The sequence below is a fragment of the Scyliorhinus torazame genome, chromosome 5 (genome assembly GCF_047496885.1).
Source record: "Scyliorhinus torazame isolate Kashiwa2021f chromosome 5, sScyTor2.1, whole genome shotgun sequence".
Classification (NCBI taxonomy): Eukaryota; Metazoa; Chordata; class Chondrichthyes; order Carcharhiniformes; family Scyliorhinidae; genus Scyliorhinus; species Scyliorhinus torazame.
The window spans coordinates 76,441,537-76,461,554 of NC_092711.1; the positions used below are offsets into that span (position 1 = coordinate 76,441,537).

A 20,018-nucleotide genomic window follows, 5' to 3' on the forward strand; every position below is an offset into this window, starting at 1 on the left:
CTCGTCTCTTTCACACTCACTGACACATGCACAGAAATTAGGTACAGATCAAGTTGAAGCTGTAATGATGAAAATGGAATGGAGACTGCAGTCTTTATATCTCTGCAGGTCTACTGTCTTCTTGTTGAGCAGGTCCTTTAGTTGGAGTGAAGCGTGTTTAGAAACAAATAATTCTCATGAGTCTCTGAAGCTTCTTGTAGGTGAATAGCCAGGAGGTTGGTTCTCAGGTGGCCTTAGAAGCTGGAATAAGTACAGTACTGTGGCTGCAGTGGGAGACATTCAGCGCTGCTGTTTCAGCTGGTTCCTGGTACTTCAGGTGCTTCTCACACACACATTTGCTTTGTTCAGGGTTTATTATACTGCATCCCTGACTATTAACTGCAGGGTTAAAACTCAGACCCAGAACACCGCGATACAATAGCAGTTTACGATGCTCACTCACGCTTATCTCTGCCCCAATTCGAGCTCATTCTCCTGTGTTCAATATGACACTTGGAGACCAACAGTCCCGAGATTTCATATTCCTCAAATGCTGGTTCATCCTGACACAACGAGACATTTAAGCTTCACAGGTGGCTGCAAAGTTTCCTTACTCAGATCCGTGTTAACTAAATATTGGTCACAGAATCGAATGTTGCCCACAGTTTAATGTCCATAATAACCTGTTAAGTTGCAGCCATCTTGGCAGAGTTTGTGGATCTTACAGTCTATAATATCTAGTATCCTTGTGCTGAGCGTGACATCTTGAATCTACTCTTGGGTCTGATTAAAACAGTGCATTGTCGCTGGGTGGGATCGGAGGCATGGTAGCACAGTGTATAGCACTGCTGCTTCACAGCTCCAGGGTCCCAGGTTCGATTCCCAGCTTGGGTCACTGTCTGTGGAGTCTGCACGTTCTCCCCGTGTCTGCGTGGGTTTTCCTCTGGGTGCTCCGGTTTCCTCCCACATGTCCCGAAACGTGCTGTTAGGTAATATGGACATTCTGAATTCTCCCTCTGTGTACCCAAACAGGCACCGGAATGTAGCGTCTAGGGGTCTTTCACAGTCACTGGCACTGTTTATTTAAAAAATTAAAAATATTTTTTTTATTCTCCTCCTTTTTCACATTTTCTCCCAAACTTACACCCACCAACAATAAACAATAATCAGTAACAAATATGTCAATCCCCATATCAATAACAACGATCCCATCCTCCCACCAAACCCCAAACATTAGCCCGCATGTTCACACAAACAAATGACAAAAAGGAATTAGGAATCACCCATAGTCGCCATTAACACACACACACACACCCTCCCCCCAACCCTCCCACCCACCCGCCCCAACTAATGTTCTATGTTATATGCTTCTTGAAAGTGCATAATGAATAATGCCCATGAATTGTAGAACCCCTTCATCCTTCCCCTCACTTCAAACTTAACCTTCTCAAGAGTCAAGAATTCCAATAGGTCCCCCGTCACGCCAGGGCACAGGGTGGAGTGGTTGATCTCCAACCTATCAGGATCTGCCTTCGGGCGAGCAACAAGGCGAAGGCTACAACATCTGCCTCCGCACGCGTTTCCAACCCTGGGTGGTCTGACACCCCGAATAGGGGCCAGTTTCACGTGCACCACTTTAGAAATTATCCTAAAATCCTCCTTCCAATAATCCTCTAGCTTTGGACAGGACCAAAACATATGAACATGATTAGCAGCCCCCCCCCTCCCCCCGCCCGCCCGCAACGTTCACACACATCTTCTACTCCTTCAAAGAATTGGCTCATCCTCGCCCTCGTGAGGTGTGCTCTGTATACCACCTTCAGCTGTACCAGCCCCAAACTTACGCATGAGGTGGAGGCATTCACTCTCCGGAGCACCTCACACCAGAACCCCTCCTCCATATGCTCGCCCAACTCTTCCTCCCACTTTGCTTTGATCCCTTCCAGTGGTGCCTTCTCCTCTTCCAAAATAGCTCTGTAAACTGCCGACACTACCTCCTTCTCCAGTCCCCCTGTCATCGGCACCTCCTCCAGCAATGTGGAGACCTGCTCCACCGGGAAGCTCTGTATCTCCTTTCTGGCAAAATCCCGAACAAGCATGTATCTAAACATTTCCCCTTGCTCCAGCCCATACTTCGCTTCCAGCTCCTTCAAACTTGCAAACCGACCCCTAAGAAACAAATCTTTTGGTGTCTTAATCCCCTTCGCCACCCATTTCCGAAAATTTCCATCCCACTTCCCTGGCTCAAATCTGTGGTTTCCCTGAATCGGCATTTCCCTTGACCCTGCCCCCAACCCGAAGTGTTGGCAAAACTGCCTCCAAATTCTCAATGAAGCTATTATTACGGGACTCCCTGAGTATTTCCCCGGGGCCATCGGGAGCGGCGCTGATGCTAGTGCTTTCAATCCTGACACACTGCACAAACTGTCCTCCATTCGTCCGTTCTGATCCACTGGGAATCAACCCCACTGACCCAGCTCCGCACCTTCTCCACATTCACCGCCCAGTAGTAATACATCAGGTTCGGAAGACCCAAACCCCCTGCCTGCCTTCCCCTCTGTAGCAGCACCTTTCTAACTCTGGCCACCTTCCCTCCCCATATGAACAAAGTAATCCTTCCCTCAATCTCTTTGAAAAAAGCTTTTGGCAGGAAAATCGGCAGGCATTGAAAAATAAACAGAAATCCCACAAGGGAAAACAACCTCCTAAGAAGCTCTCTGAGAATCTTTCATGTCTCGATTCGGCTGCCTTCATTCCTCTAAACTCCAATAAGTACAACCCAGCCTACTTACCCTCTCCCCATAAGAAAATCCCTCCATACTCGGGATCAACCTCGTGATCCTTCTCTGGACTGCCTTCAAAACCAATTGTCTTCCTTAGATAAGGGCACCAAAACTATTCAAAGTATACCAGGTGCAGTCTAACTAATGCCTTGTATAGTTTTAGCTCGACTTCCCCATGTTTATATTCTATTCCCTTTGAAATAAATGTCAACATTCAATTTGTCTCCATATTACCTGCAGAACTTGCTTTGTGTGGTTTCTGCACGAGGACCCCCAATTCCCCCGTTCCTTTAGCTTTCTACAGTCTTTCTCCATCTAAATAATATTCCGTTATGTTCTTCCTCCTACCAAAGTGTCTAACCTCACATTTTCCTACATTATGTTCCATCTGCCAAGTTTTTACTCAGTAAGTTACGCTGTCTCTGTCCCTCTGTGGATATTCTGTAATCCTCACCACTTGCCTTTCTATTTTTGTATCTGCAGCCATGGCAATAGTACATTCACTTATTAAACACAGTTTTGAAATTCATGTATATCACATCTACTGGTCCCCCTCTCTCTCGCCTTCTCGTTATCACCTCAAAGAATTGCAATAAATTTGTCAGGCATGATTTACCCTTCACGAAGCCGGGCAGACCCAGCTTGATTCCACTCTGTATGCTTAAATGCTCAGCTGTTAATGTCCCTGGCCTATAGTTACCTGTTTTTGATTCCCTCCCTTTTCAATAAGGGTGTTACATTGGCAGTTTCCCAATCCTCTTGGGGTAAGGTGGGAGGAGCCTGGAGTGGAGTTTGTACACCAGCACAGAACAGGCCTGTTTCCCTGCTGTACACTTTCTGAAACTTTCGAATCCAATAACCGTAAATTCTCAGGGTAAAGGCTTGTGTCCACCTCAGCTCCGAGCTGGGAAACCGGACAGATCCCAAACAAATGGAAACCTTTAAAATCCAACAAAAACACATTTCTCCCACATCTAACCCGCGGTTCCATTGTCTCCGGAATTCCCCATTTTATTGACATTTATTGTACATTTTCTGCCGATCCCAATCCGCGGGAACCGTCCGTCTCTGTCCTCCTGCCCTCGGCTGAAGACGTCTCCGCTCAGAGATTCGTCTCCCTCAGCTGCTTAGTGAGAGGTTTCTCCCCCCGAGAGATCTTCGTCAAGTGGACCGTCAATGACAAGCAGGTGAATCCCGGGAACTACAAGAACACCGAGGTGATGGCGGAGAACGGCAATAGCTCCTTCTTCATGTACAGCCTGTTATCCATTGCAGCGGAGGAGTGGGCCAGCGGCGCTTCTTACTCCTGTGTGGTGGGACATGAAGCCATCCCCTTGAAGATCATCAACAGAACGGTTGATAAATCCAGCGGTAACCCCAGTTTTGTGAACATTTCCCTCGCTCTGATGGACACCGTTAATTCATGTCAATAATGAGTATCTATTGGTTATATTTGCAACTAAAATAAAAATAATAAAGGTGTTTTCCTCCAATTGTGATTTAAATGCACAGCCACTTAATTAATGGAGCTTCCACTTTGCTAAGGTCAGATCTGTTCAATGAGACCCGGATTTCTACAGGTCTGGTCCCCAAGTCTCATACAACCAGTGCTCCCAGCTCAGATACACCCTGGGTTAGAGACAGAGCAAAACTCATTCATTCCAGGATTCAGCAAAATATCTTCATTGACTTTCCTCCCGCTGAGGAGAAATCGGATACTTTCCCATTTCAGACAAACAAACACATCATATTTAGATCTCGGTGTTCCTGCTTCTCTCATTGTCCATCCCATTAAAATTAATGTCAGCTTTAAGTTGCTGCATCACACCCACTGGGAACTGAATTGAGGGTCACACAGAAACACAGACCAATAATCCCTAGTCAAAGAGAGGGGAAAGGGAAATTGTTAATCCACTGTCTCCCCACTTCCCCAACAAAGAGAGGTGGGTGGGCATTATTTAATCCACTGTACCCACACTTCCCCAACAAAGAGAGCAAAGGGGCAATACTGACCCATTTTACCTCCACTTTCCCGACCAAAAGAGGAGGAAGGTGATGAGTGAACTTTCTGTATCTCCACCTCCAGCAGGGAGAACCCAAAGGCAATTTGCTGAGCTGACCAGAGAGAGGGACATTATTAACTCAATATCTTCCCAGTCCCCAAGCAGGGAGTTTGGAAGTAAACGGTTCTCTAGACTAAGAACTCAGTTACTGACATTACAAGACGGCACTTAGCTTACTGGCTGAAGGGTTTAAAAGGCCATAATGATAAAGATGTCTGAAAGTATCTATTTGTGCAACATAATTGTTTTAGCACTCTTGTTCGTCCTATCAGTATGCTAAAACCGATTCCCCATAATCCAAACCCAGACTGGTGATTGAATTCGCCCTGGGTTTTCACTGTTCTCTCCTGAGGCACCTCCTTGTATTTTTGCATTCGGTCACCTGATGTCAGCTTGCAACTCACAGAAAACACATTTATAAGCAGAAAGTTCAACATATTCTACATCGGTATCAATAATACCCACAAATGGCAACGCTACAGGCATCTGATACAAATACACAGACAGATTAAGACACAAACACTACACATACATGCACACAGACCCACACACGCTCACACGTAGACACAAACACACACATAGACACACATAGAAACACATGCATAAACATACACCCAGGCATAACGAACCACACATATTTTGACACAAAAACACACGCAAAAATTCACAAACATGCACCTAAACACAAGAAAGCACATGTTTATACACACGTGCACATACACACACACATCCACACACACAAGCGGGTACACAAATGTACACAGACACATACAACCACATGTCCACACAGATACACAAACATATGAAACGAGACAAGCAGATTGACAGAAGAATATGGAACACAAATATAACCAATAACATATACATTAGCAGAATTTCACGATGACAGAAATATTTCCATTCAAACAGAGACAATAATCCACGTTAGCACACTAATCAGGTGGACACATATTAGCATACACTTACACTCATTAACACGAACACACATGAATACACAGAGAGTCATCAATACACATCAATAGATAGTTATAAACAACCATCAACGCTCAAATAGCACTGCTGCCTCACAGCGCCAGAAACCCGGGTTCAATTCCAGCCTTGGGGGATTGTCGGTGTGGAGTTTCCACATTGTCCCGTGTCCGTGTTTCCTCCGCGTGCTCCGGTTTCCTCCCACAGTCCAAGGATGTGCAGGTTAGGTGGATTGGCCATGCTATATTACCCCTTAGTGCCCACAACGTTAGGTGGGGTTACGAGGTTCTGGAGATAGGGCAGGGGCAGGCGTCCAGGTAGAGTGCTCTTTCGGAGGGTCGGTGCAGACTGAATGGGCCGAATGGCCTCGTTCGGAACAGTAGGGATTTTACGATAATGATTCTATGATGAAACACACGCATCAACAAACACACAAACGCATTTATCCAGACACAAACATTAAGACACTGACATGCATGTTGAACGTATAAAGACACATTAACACTTTCATTACTGGGCAGTGAAGTATAAACTTATATACAGTAGGGATTAATATATAAACATAGACTTCAACACACAAACACACACAATAAAACACTCATACATACAGATTAACAGAAGATAAACAAAGTTCACAGACAGGCGCTGACACACAAATACACAGATCAATACTCATTGACACATGAACACACAATGACACTTACAAAGACATCGGGACACACAAAAGAAGAGTAAAGCAAAACACGAATTTCGCATCTACACAGACACAAAAGATAAAGAACAAACACAAACGGCAGGCAATGGCGGCACGGTGGCATAGTGGTTAGCACTGCTGCCTCACGCCACCATGGACCTGGGGTTGATCCCGCTCCTGGGTCTCTGTCCCAGTGGAGTTTCTCCGTGACCCGTGGGTCTCACCCCACAACCCAAAGATGTGCAGGAGAGGTGGATTGGCCACGCTACCTTGCCCCTTACTTGGAAGAAACAAGTCACAGAGATCGATTTCTGAGTGTCACAAACTCAACAGTAGATATGCAATGACAAATATATTAAAGAATGAATTAGCAGCGGGAGAAAATGAAGCGAGAATATTAAAAATATATCCTGGATTAATAAACAATCTGATTATATTTATTTGCTCTATCCTCGTAGATACCACAGACCACACCTGGACTGAAGACTATGAGGATGATAACGGGAACATCTGGACAACCGCTTCCACATTCATCACCCTGTTCTTCCTGAGCATGTCCTACAGCGCTGCAGTCACTCTGGTGAAGGTGAGAAGATTCAATCCACTCACACTTCAAACTGACAGAAGCCCGTTTCAAAAATCTCTAAATGTTTGATTGATTAAAAACTCTAACATCAATGTCCCAGATTATAAACATCTGCTTCGTAATTTTCTCTCTCTTTTGCAGATCAAATGATCGGTTGACTTTCGGACGCTGTAGATTTTCCTCAACTGTTTATTGTGATGTGCGTGTGACACAAATACAATACCTCCTCTTGGTGACTCTCACAGTAAAATTCTCTCAGTTTATTATTCTGCATCTGTAACTGAGACAATCATGGACAGTATTTCTGTTTTTCAGTTTGAAATGTACGAGGTAATTTTGGCTGTAATGTAATTGTAGCTAATAATTTCTCTCAATGTCATGTCTAAATAAGTAACTTATCTCGTACCTTATTTACAACAGTTGCCTTCCCTTTATGTTGAGCTCCTGTTCTCTCTTTCTGATGTCTGTTACAGTTGTACATACATTTGGCAGCTCAGAGGGCATGTGTTCTGTTCTCAGTGTGACCCTCAATCGTTATGTTCCCTTTTGTTAATTCAAAATAAGCTTTTCTGTAATATTTTCTCTGAAATTGTAATAAATATTGAATGAAAAATTAAGAAAATAAGACTTTGCCGAACTCCTTTCTCTCAGGTCCTTCGGGAGCGCTCCATTTCCCCGATTATATAGTTTTCTCCCCTTTCCCAGACAGATATTTCTCACCAGTCCCGTCTGGGATGTTACTGAACTCATGGCCCCTCAGTGAAAGCGCCACTGCGCCACCAAGCGGCCCATCCGGGTAAAGCCAACTTCACCTTTGCCTTATTTTGGTAAACTCCAGAGACAGAATGCCAGCTAAAGAATTCCAGATTCACTGCCCTCTGAGAGAAGAAATGTCTCCTCATCTCGGTCCTAAATTTGAGATCCCTTACTCTGAGATTATGCCCTTTGGTCTTAGACTCTCCCACAAGAGGAAACAAGATGATTTTTCAGGCTGTGTAACTGGTTAAAGCTCTTTCCACAGTCAGTTCACTGGATCACTCCCACTCAGGTGTGTGTGTGTCTCGGGGCTTTTCCAGTCACACTGATGTTTGAAATATCTTCCCACAGTCAGAACAGACAAGCACATTGACAGTTTGTGATATTTAGATCCTAATGAATTGAGTGACTGTCAGATCTCGATGTTATATTTGGTTCGAGTTGCCAGGCTGCCAATCCTCCCGTTCTAATGCCTGAAAAAGAAGTTTACAAAAATTATCATTTTAAGAATAGGATAGAAATTCACAACAGATCATTCTAGTTTCTATCGAACCTTCTTTCCTCTCTTGCTTTTCCCAAGCATGTGGTCCAGTCAAAATAAAAGACCCAAATCAGCTAGAAGTCCCAACAAAAGTGTTGGGAACCTTCCTAACTGAACCAGAATATTGTTCCCAGTGTCTCTGAAACACTCTGTCCGCTGAGGTGTCCACTGGTTGTGGAAGGTGTCAAACATTCTGGTGGATAGCGCATGCTCCCTCTGCAGGGCCATTGGGAATAGACAAGACCACAGAACAGCGGTCGGCAGCCAGAGTAACCACCCATCCGCCTCCATAATAATATTAATAATAATCTTTATTGTCACAAGTAGCCTTACATTAACACTGCAATGAAGTTACTGTGAAAAGTCCCTAGCCACCACACTCCGGCGCATATTTGGGTACATAGAGGGGGAATTCAGAATGTCCAATTCACCCAACAGCATGTCTTTCGGGACTTGTGGAAGGAAACCGGAGCACCCGGAGGAAACCCACAGGGAGAACTTGCAGACTCCACACAGACAGTGATCCAAGCTTGGCATCGAACCTGGGACCTTGGAGTTGTGAAGCAACAGTGCTAACAGTGCAGGGGCTGTTTAGCACAGGGCTAAATCACTGGCTCTGAAAGCAGACCAAGGCAGGCCAGCAGCGCGGTTCAATTCCAGTACCAGCCTCCCCGAACAGGTACTGGAATGTGGCGACTAGGGGCTTTTCACAGCAACTTCATTTGAAGCCTACTTGTGACAATAAGTGATTTTCGTTTTAATTTCATTACCACTGTGCTACCGTCCCGCCCACACCACCCAGCTACAATGCACTGTTTTAATAACACCCAAGAGTAGATTCAGGATGTCACGCTCAGCACAAGGATACTAGATATTATAGACTGTAAGATCCACAAACTTTGTCATGATGGCTGCAACTTAACAGGTTATTATGGACATTAAACTGTGGGTAATATTCGATTCTGTGACCAATATTTAATTAAACACGGTCCCGAATAAGGAAACTTTGCAGCCACCTGCGAAGTTTAAATGTCTCGTTGTGTCAGGATGAACCAGCATTTGAGGAGCATGAAATCTCTGGACTGTCGGTCTCCAAGAGCCATATTGAACACCGGAGAATGAGCTCGAATTTGGACAGAGATAAGCGTGAGTGAGCATCGTAAACTGCTATTGTATCGGGTGTTCTGGGTCTCAGAGTTTTAACCCTGCAGTTAATTGTCAGGGATGCAGTATAATAAACCCTGAACAAAGCAAATGTGTGTGTGAGAAGCACCTGACGCACCAGGAACCTGCTGAACCAGCAGAGCTGAATGTTTTCCAGTGCAGCCACAGTACTGTACTTATTCCAGCTTCCAAGTCCACCTGAGAACCAACCTCCGAGCTATTCATCTACAAGAAGCTTCAGAGACTCATGAGAATTATTTGTTTCTAAAAACGCTTCACTCCAACTAAAGGATTAGCTCAATAACAAGACAACAGACCTGCAGCAATATAAAGACTGCAGTCTACATTCCATTTTCATCATTACAGCTTCAACTTGATCTGTATCTAATTTCTGTTCATGTGTCAGTGAGTGTGAATAAGACAGACTGAGATGTTCAAACATCCAGGGAAATTGTGTGACAATAAATAACCATCTTCGGTTTAAAAATCACCAGTCAGCCTGCTGCTGAAATGTATTTTAAATAAAGAAAGATCACTCTGAGGGTAAGAAAATATCACACAAACATCCCGATAATGAACTGGAAAGGATCATGAAATGTAATCAAACGCTGTATAACCGCCTTCAGGTAACTATACAGAGGCTGCAGCCTCTCACACTGAATGTCTACGTGATCCACAGACACCTCCAGGCCACAAACATCAAATTCAGTTTGGGAGTGGGTGAAATTTTTTGGAACCTGTTTACCAAAGACCAACTCTGCAGGCGCTAGGACCCGGCTGGAGAACAGAAACCTTCAGGCCCCGCCTACTAACTGTTGCATCGCCAAGACGCTAGCGCATGCGCTCTGCTTCCCCAAGATGGCGGCTGTGAACCAGGGCCTGGTCCCGGGAGAGAGCTGACCGGCGGTGATGTGACCTGAGGATCACCACACCTCAGGCAAGGGGCCAGGTTGGGATGGCGGTGCCTTCAGGAATAACTGGGAAGGTGATGTTTGGTCAGTTGCTGCAGTCTGTGTAGTGAAGGTGCTGTCACAGTGGTGTGAGGTGAGGAAGTACAGGATTATCACCCAGCAATGATCAATTAAGGGGAATGTAAATCCAGCTCAGGCTGCTTTCAGATTGGAAAGGGAGCTAAGGTGTGTCCTCAGAGCTGGTGAATGTTGTGGCTTTGGCACTTTCTCTGTAAAGTCCTTCTCGTTCATTCCCTCTCTTTACAGCACGGATAGAGGCCATTTGGCCCATTCATAATAATCTTTATTATTGTCACAAGTAGGCTTACATTAACACTGCAATGAAGTTACTGTGAAAATCCCCCAGTCGCCACACTCCGGCGCCTGTTCGGGCACACAGAGGGAGAATTCAGAATGTCCAATTCACCTACTAAGCTCATCGTTCGGGACTTGTGGGAGGAAACCGGAGCACCCAGAGGAAACACACGCAGACACAGGGAGAATGAGCAGACTCCACACAGACAGCGAACCAAGCTCGGAATCGAACCTGGATCCCTGGTGCTGTGAAGCAGCAGTGCTAACCACTATGCTACCGTGCCGCCCAGTAAGTTTATTAGATTACTAGCTCTGGATGAATTGTGTCCCAGGATGCTGTTGGAGGCGAGTGAGAGATTGCAGAGACTCGGACCCAAAGTTTTAACCACAAATTAGGCCTGTTTTTGCTGGAATTTAGACATTTAAGGTGTGATCTAATTGATGTATTTAAGATATTAACAGGGAAAGACAGGGTAGATAAAGATCAACTATTTCCACTGGTTGGAGATTCTAAAATTAGGGATCATTGTCTAAAAATTAGGGCTAGACCGTTCTGGAGAGATGTTCGGAAGAACATCTTCACACACAGGGTGGGAGAGGTTTGGAACTCTCTCCCACACACAGCAGGTGAAGCTGGATCAGTTGTTAAGTTTAAATCGGAGGTAGAGTTTTGTTAAGCAAAGATATTCAGGGATATGGAGTTAGGTCACAGATCAGCCATGATCTCACTAAATGGCAGGACAGATGCGAGGGGATGAATGGCCTACTCCTGTCCCTGTGTGTATTTCTGTGATTCTGAAATTCAGACAACGATACCATGATAGGGCGAAGAGTCCTGATTAGCACCTGAGTTAGTTCGAGCTGCAAACCATCCCTTCAGATCCTTGCCCTTCATGGATTTCATGAAGGCCAAGGTAATAGTTGGATTATTGAAAGACTTGACGGAGTTGTTGGATACCATTTTTCGGGTCTCAGGATAACGCACAACGTAATTCACGCCGCACAGCCTTGCGTTGCCTTTGAACCTCATCGAGGCCTCGACGCTTCGTTTGTGTTGCTGCCGAAATTCCTGGAAGAAGTAAATCCTCACTCCTTCCTGCAGCCAGGTTCCACCTCATCGTTCCCTCTCCAGGACATTCTCTCAAGTTGTGGAAGCGAATGATTACAGGCCTGGGATGAAAACTATCCCTCGGCCTCAAAGACCGATGCTCCCTTTCTAATTTGGAACGCCCAGGCTTCACATCCAGCTCGAGAAAACGTGGCAGTCAATCCTCTAAGAACCTAACGGGAGTCTTACTCTCCACACTAAATGGACAGAAAATATCATAATTTATGGGCAGCACAGTAGCACAGTGGTAGATCCAGGGTCCCAGGTTCGATTCCCAGCTTGGGTCACTATCTGTGCGGAGTCTGCACATTCTCCCCGTGTCTGCGTGGGTTTCCGCCGGGTGCTCAAGTTTCCTCGCACAGTCCAAAGATGTGCAGGTTCGGTGGATTGGCCACGATAAATTGCCCTCCGTGCCCAAATAAAAGGTTAGGTGGGGTTACGGGGATGGGGTGGAGGTATGGGCTTGGGTGGGGTGCTGTTTCCAAGGCGCAGACTCGATGGGCCGAGTGGCCTCCTGCACTGTAAATTCTATGATGACCATCTGACAGGCCAATGACTCAGATGTTCTTTCTCCGAACCTCAGTTCTCCAGGACCTCCGCCAGCCACTCGGCTGGTTTTCAAAGGATTGAATTCGACGGAAGCATCTTGCTGAATGTTCAGGATTCTCTCCTCCGGACCATCGAGCCTCTTCATGGCGTTTTGGAGCTGGGCCTCATGAGCTCACAGATATTGAGTCAGCACACTCCGCCTCTGGTCAGTAACACGGATAATGTTGACAGTCATCATTTTTGCCGCCTCCCAGAGAGCCCCAGAGAGCGTGGGGTCGAGAGACCTCCTAGCGGTCGAGAGACCTCCTGAGGGTCAGGCCGCCATGTTGAAAAGGCGGCTCCATTCCCACTGAATCCACCTGTGCTGTTTTATCAATGCATTTCTTCACTTTTTCCAGCATAATCCTACCAATCCGAACCCTGAAATCTTCCAGGGACACGATAACGAATATGAATTCAAGGATTAGGTAGATGAGTGCCAGGCAATCAGGATAAGTGTCAGATTGTAGGTTAGTGGCACCAGAACCTGTGGAAAAGCAGCTACTCCCGCACCTGTATCGCATGCCTGACACCTCCCCACTCCCAGTCAGAAATCTGATTGATGAGGATGTTGAGTGTTATGCGGAACTTGCAGGTAAATGGAGAGAAAGCTGAGATGAGAAGGGATTTCTTTACTCGACGATGTGGTGAAGATTTGGTATTCTCTATCCCCGAGGATTCTGGAGCTTCAGTCATCAAATATTTTCAAGACACAGACTGATCGGTTTCTAGATATTGAAGATGTCGAGGGATATGAGGGATAGTGTGGGAAAACGGTGCTGAGGTAGATTAGCCAATGGTCCCATTGAATGGATCAGGCTCGATGGGCCGAATGGTCGACTGCAGCTCACATTTGTTATGATCTCCTGGACAGGAAGCTGTGAGCTTGGATTTGTTAATCAACCTGAATCAGCACCTTCAGGAGAATTAGGAGGGTCAATATGAGATACAGCAGAGTGAGATTGGAGGGAATGTGTGGTATGGACATTTACAGCTTTCGGGGAATAAGAGAGAGGAAAAAAAGTGACATAGAAACTAGAATTGTCTGTTCTGAGTTTCTATCCTGTACTGACAGTGATGAATTTTGGAAATTGTTTTTACAGGATATTAGACGAGGAGGAATTACAGACAGAAATCTCAAACATTACGTCTCGATCTGACAGTCACTTCTTTCCTTAGAACCTGGATATCATCGGGCTTTGAATCTAGAAGGAGAAATGTTTCCCCGAACAGTCAGCTAAATATTTCAACCATCAGTGTGACAGGAAAAGCACCGAGACCCACACAACACACACCCGAGTGAGAGAGTTCCAGTGAACTGACTGTGGAAACATCAGTGTGACTGGAAAAACACCAAGACCCACACAACACACACCCGAGTGGGGGTGTTCCAGTGAACTGACTGAGGAAAGAGCTTTAACCAGTGACACAATCTGAAAAACATCACAATATTCAGAGCGGGGAGGGACCGTACTCGTGTTGTGGACGAGGCTTCAACTGATTGTCCTGCCTGGAGAGACGTCAGGAGACCCAAAACATGGAGAAACCGTGGAAATGTGGGGACTGTGGGAAGGGATTCAAAGCCCCATCTCTGCTGGAGCTTCATCGACGCAGTCACACTGGAGAGAGGCCATTCAGCTGCTCTCAGTGTGGGAAGGGATTCACTCAGTTATCTCACCTGCAGACACACCAGCGAGTTCACACTGGGGAGAGGCCATTCACCTGCTCTCAGTGTGGGAAAGGATTTGCACATTTATCCACCCTGCAGTCACACCAGCGAGTTCACACTGGGGACAAGCCATTCACCTGCTCTCAGTGTGGGAAGGGATTCACTCGGTTATCTCACCTGCAGACACACCAGCGAGTTCACACTGGGGAGAGGCCATTCACCTGCTCTCAGTGTGGGAAGGGATTCACTCAGTTATCTCACCTGCAGATACACCAGCGAGTTCACACTGGGGAGAGGCCATTCACCTGCTCTCAGTGTGGGAAAGGATTTACTCTATTATCCAACCGGCGGAGACACCAGCGAGTTCACACTGGGGAGAGGCCATCCACTTCTCAATGTGAGACGTGATTGCATGTTTCATTGGACTTGCTGTGACACCAACAATTTCATAATCGATTACAGGGCTTGGATTCTGCTGTTATTGTTTCTGCTCTACACCCAGGACTGCATTTTGTTAATTCTGACAGGTGGTCAGTGGGATGGTCGGAGGGTTTCTTTATGCTGGACTGGCCGGTCTCACCACCTTGCCTCCAGTGGGCTGATTCTCTTTGAGCCTGGTTGCTAAAACCTGGCTTCAAAATTGCACAAGGATCACAGAGTGAAAGGATGTTTGGAAGTTTGAAGATATTTAGTTTCCATTTCTGTTTCAAACCCCCCAAAGCATGCTTCGTTGCCATGGAGATGGGCCCTGGTGGTTACATGGTTACTTTGTTTAAGTTATCTGGGTGTCCCTGACAGAAGGAAACTATCAGGTTATCAGCGTCAAGTTGCCTGAGGTGGACTAGGAAACTGATTGGTACAGGGAATACCTAATATTTAAGGAATTATTACATATTTATCAGGGGTCGGTTAGCTCAGTTGGCTGCACGGCTGGTTTGTGTTGCAGAGCAAGGCCAACAAAGAGGATTCAACTCCCATACTGGCTGAGTTTATTCATGAAGGCCTCGCCTTCTCAACCAGGCCCCTTGCCTGAGGTGTGTTGACCCTCAGGTTAAATCACCTCCAGTCAGCTCTCTCTCTGTCAAAGGTGAGAGCAGCTTATGGACCTCTGGGATTTTTGCAACTTTTATTTCACATATACACAACAAATATAGATTCCTTTCAGGAACAAAAATCCAACAGGAAAAGTGATGCAACCGTGACTAACAAGAAAAGTTAAAGATTCCATGAGATCCATTAGAATTCAGCAAAGGAGGACCAAGAAACTGATGAGAGCAAACTGGCGAGAAACATAAAAACCGACTGGAAAAGCTTCTGCAGGAATGTGAAAAGGAAAAGATTAGCAAAGACCAATGTGGGTCCATTTCAGGCAGAGACAGGAGAGTTTAGAATGGGGAATGAGGAAATGCAGAGAAACTAAACAATGTCTGTCTTCACAGAGGAAGATACAGAAATTGTCCCCAAAACACCAGAGAACCAAGGGACTGGTGGAGATGAGTATTGGTGAAGAAGTTGTACTGGAGAAATGAATGGGGTTATAGAACAATACAGCGCAGTACAGGCCCTTCGGTCCACGATGTTGCACCGAAACAAAAGTCTTCTAACCTACACTATACCTTTATCATCCATATGTTTATCCAATAAACTTTTAAATGCCCTCAATGTTGGCGAGTTCACTACTGTAGCAGGTAGGGCATTCCACGGCCTCACTACTCTTTGCGTAAAGAACCTACCTCTGACCTCTGTCCTATATCTATTACCCCTCAGTTTAAAGCTATGTCCCCTCGTGCCAGCCATTTCCATCCGCGGGAGAAGGCTCTCACTGTCCACCCTATCCAACCCCCTGATCATTTTGTATGCCTCTATTAAGTCTCCTCTTAACCTTCTTCTCTCCAACGAAAACAACCTCAAGTCCATCAGCCTTTCCTCATAAGATTTTCCCTCCATACCAGGCAACATCCTGGTAAATCTCCTCTGCACCCGCTCCAAAGCCTCCACGTCCTTCCTATAATGTGGTGACCAGAACTGTACGCAATACTCCAAATGCGGCCGTACCAGAGTTCTGTACAGCTGCAACTTGACCTCCTGACTCCGGAACTCAATCCCTCTACCAATAAAGGCCAACACTCCATAGGCCTTCTTCACAACCCTATCAACCTGGGTGGCAACTTTCAGGGATCTATGCACATGGACACCTAGATCCCTCTGCTCATCCACACTTTCAAGAACTTTACCATTAGCCAAATATTCCACATTCCTGTTATTCCTTCCAAAGTGAATCACCTCACACTTCTCTACATTAAACTCCATTTGCCACCTCTCAGCCCAGCTCTGCAGCTTATCTATATCCCTCTGTAACCTGCTACATCCTTCCACACTATCGACAACACCACCGACTTTAGTATCGTCTGCAAATTTACTCACCCACCCTTCTGCACCTTCCTCTAGGTCATTGATAAAAATGACAAACAGCAACGGCCCCAGAACAGATCCTTGTGGTACTCCACTTGTGACTGAACTCCATTCTGAACATTTCCCATCAACCACCACCCTCTGTCTTCTTTCAGCTAGCCAATTTCTGATCCACATCTCTCAATCACCCTCAATCCCCAGCCTCCGTATTTTCTGCAATAGCCTACCGTGGGGAACCTTATCAAACGCTTTGCTGAAATCCATATACACCACATCAACTGCTCTACCCTCGTCTACCTGTTCAGTCACCTTCTCAAAGAACTCGATAAGGTTTGTGAGGCATGACCTACCCTTCACAAAGCCATGCTGACTATCCCTGATCATATTATTCCTATCTAAATGATTATAAATCTTGTCTCTTATAATCCCCTCCAAAACTTTACCCACTACAGACGTGAGGCTCACCGGTCTATAGTTGCCGGGGTTGTCTCTGCTCCCCTTTTTGAACAAAGGGACCACATTTGCTATCCTCCAGTCCTCTGGCACTATTCCTGTAGCCAATGATGACATAAAAATCAAAGCCAATGGTCCAGCAATCTCTTCCCTGGCCTCCCAGAGAATCCTAGGATAAATCCCATCAGGTCCCGGGGACTTATCTATTTTCAGCCTGTCCAGAATTGCCAACACCTCTTCCCTACGTACCTCAATGCCATCTAATCTATTTACCTGGAGCTCAGCATTCTCTTCCACAACATTATCTTTTTCCTGAGTGAATACTGACGAAAAATATTCATTTAGTATCTCGCCTATCTCTTCAGACTCTACACACAACTTCCCATCCCTGTCCTTGACTGGTCCTACTCTTTCCCTAGTCATTCGCTTATTCCTGACATACCTATAGAAAGCTTTTGGGTTTTCCTTGATCCTTCCTGCCAAATACTTTTCATGTCCCCTCCTTGCTCGTCTTAGCTCTCTCTTTAGATCCTTCCTAGCTACCTTGTAACTATCCATCGCCCCTACTGAAACTTCACACCTCATCTTCACATAGGCCTCCTTCTTCCTCTTAACAAGAGATTCCACTTCTTTGTTAAACCACGGTTCCCTCGCTCGGCACCTTCCTCCCTGTCTGACCGGTACATACTTATCAAGAACACGCAGTAGCTGATCCTTGAACAAGCTCCACTTATCCAGTGTGTCCAACACTTGCAGCCTACTTCTCCACCTTATCCCCCCCAAGTCACGTCTAATGGCATCATAATTTCCCTTCCCCCAGCTATAACTCTTGCCCTGCGGTGTCTACTTATCCCTTTCCATCCTTAACGTAAACGTCACCGAATTGTGGTCACTGTCCCCAAAGTGCTCTCCTACCTCCAAATCCAACACCTGGCCTGGTTCATTACCCAAAACCAAATCCAACGTGGCCTCGCCTCTTGTTGGCCTGTCAACAAACTGTGTCAGGAAACCCTCCTGCACACACTGTACAAAAAAACGACCCAATTAATGTACTCAAACTATATCTTTTCCAGTCAATATTTGGAAAGTTAAAGTCTCCCATAATAACTACCCTGTTACTTTCGCTCTTATCCAGGATCATCCTCGCCACCCTTTCCTCTACATCCCTAGAACTATTTGGAGGCCTATAGAAGACTCCCAACAGTGTGACCTCTCCTTTCCTGTTTCTAACCTCAGCCCATACTACCTCGGAAGATGAGTCCCCATCTAGCATCCTCTCCGCCACCGTAATACTGCTCTTGACTAGCAGCGCCACACCTCCCCCTCTTTTGCCTCCTTCTCTGAGCTTACTAAAACACCAAACCCCGGAACCTGCAACATCCATTCCTGTCCCTGCTCTATCCATGTCTCCGAAATGGCCACAACATCGAAGTCCCAGGTACCAACCCATGCTGCCAGTTCCCCTACCTTATTTCGTATACTCCTGGCATTGAAGTAGACACACTTCAAACCACCTACCTGAACACTGGCCCCCTCCTGCGACGTCAAATCTGAGCTCCTGACCTCTATACTCTCATTCTCCCTTACCCTAAAACTACAATCCAGGTTCCCATGCCCCTGCTGCATTAGTTTAAACCCCCCCATAGAGCACTAACAAATCTCCCCCCCCCCAGGATATTTGTGCCCCTCAGGTTCAGATGTAGACCATCCTGTCTGTAGAGGTCCCACCTTCCCCAGAAAGAGCCCCAGTTATCCAGGGGTTGAAAGTGAATAAATCCCCAAAAGCTGATGATCTACATCCCAGAGTGTTCAACGAGGTGGCTGGAGAGATCTCTATTTCTCATTCTAAATTCTCCTGACTCTATCTGGAACAGACAAACCTTTGTCTGAGCCAAACGTTTCCTTTTTATGTAGCCACAGAAGCTTTAACAGTCAATCTTTATGTATTTTGCCAATTCACATTCTATTCTATTCTCCCTTTGTTTCTCAGTGTCTTGGTTGAAGTACTGAAGTAAATCCTCGGGCAATGAATCATCACTTTGAACAGGTTCTGAGACAATTAAATTTCGACTTCCAAGACAGATTAACTATAATCGTGGAGTGTGATTGTCGGTTATGTAAAAGGGGAAAGTTCTATTTTATAGTTTATGTGTAGGTTTCCAAGTTAAAGTAGCTTCTAGTTTGTTTGTTTGTTGTATTAAAAGTCATAAAACTTGAAGTCCCGTCGTGTGATCCTTTAATTTGTTGACTGGGGATTTGAATTTTTTATAAGAAGTTGCTGAACTTTATGGGGGTCCAAATCCACAAGTTTTGTCTTCCTATTTGACCCTCTGGCACCTTTCTGTCTCTATTGCTCATGTCACTGACAGCCAGTTGATGGAGCTGAGGGCTGAATTTAGCTGAGAATGACGGGACCTGTGCCACATTGGGAAACTGCCACATTGGGTGTCGCTAATAGAGACAGGAAGGTGCTGGAGGACCGGCTGGGAACTGCACCAACAACCAATCGGGGTTCAGGGGCGAGGGTGACCGGTGCTGATGGTGATGTTACCCCCCGGGTTCAGTGCCCCCTTGTCCAAAGTGGGGAGTCATGGGAACAGGGTACAGAGGAGTCGAAGGGAAACCATTTGGGACCAGAATATTGTTAACATTCTGTTACTCTGGTTATCTTTGATCCTCAAGTAATTTTCTGTTAGTTTTTTTTAACCATGTTCTATTTCGTCAATAATCTTTTAACAGGAAAATATTTGAATTTGTTGGACATTTCCTGATTAAATCTGTTCACTTTCAGGAAAGTGGGTGAGAGGTTAACAGAAAATGAGTCCCTCTAAGGTAATTGGCAAAGGAGCCGGAGGGGTAGAGGGGATTTGAATTTTCTTTTGACAGTGTTTGAAAATGGGTTCAGGGAATCAATCGTGACTGACTAATTTATCAATGTTCTCTGAGGAAGTAACAAGGGATGTCAATAAAGGAGAACCTGTAGATGTG

At 45.7% G+C, this 20,018-nt stretch overlaps 2 protein-coding genes across 2 annotated transcripts in view; both read left to right on the forward strand.

Moving 5' to 3' along the window:
- The window catches only part of LOC140421376 (uncharacterized), a 56,058-nt gene extending 48,371 nt beyond the window's left edge, over nucleotides 1-7,687 (forward strand). Inside the window, exons 2-3 of the transcript XR_011946722.1 lie at nucleotides 6,947-7,074; nucleotides 7,216-7,687. The gene's annotated coding sequence lies outside the window, so the exon portion shown is untranslated. The remainder of the gene's footprint in view (nucleotides 1-6,946; nucleotides 7,075-7,215) is intronic.
- Nucleotides 7,688-10,382: 2,695 nt separating this feature from the next.
- The window catches only part of LOC140421390 (uncharacterized), a 34,614-nt gene continuing 24,978 nt past the window's right edge, over nucleotides 10,383-20,018 (forward strand). The window contains exon 1 of the transcript XR_011946732.1: nucleotides 10,383-10,579. The gene's annotated coding sequence lies outside the window, so the exon portion shown is untranslated. The remainder of the gene's footprint in view (nucleotides 10,580-20,018) is intronic.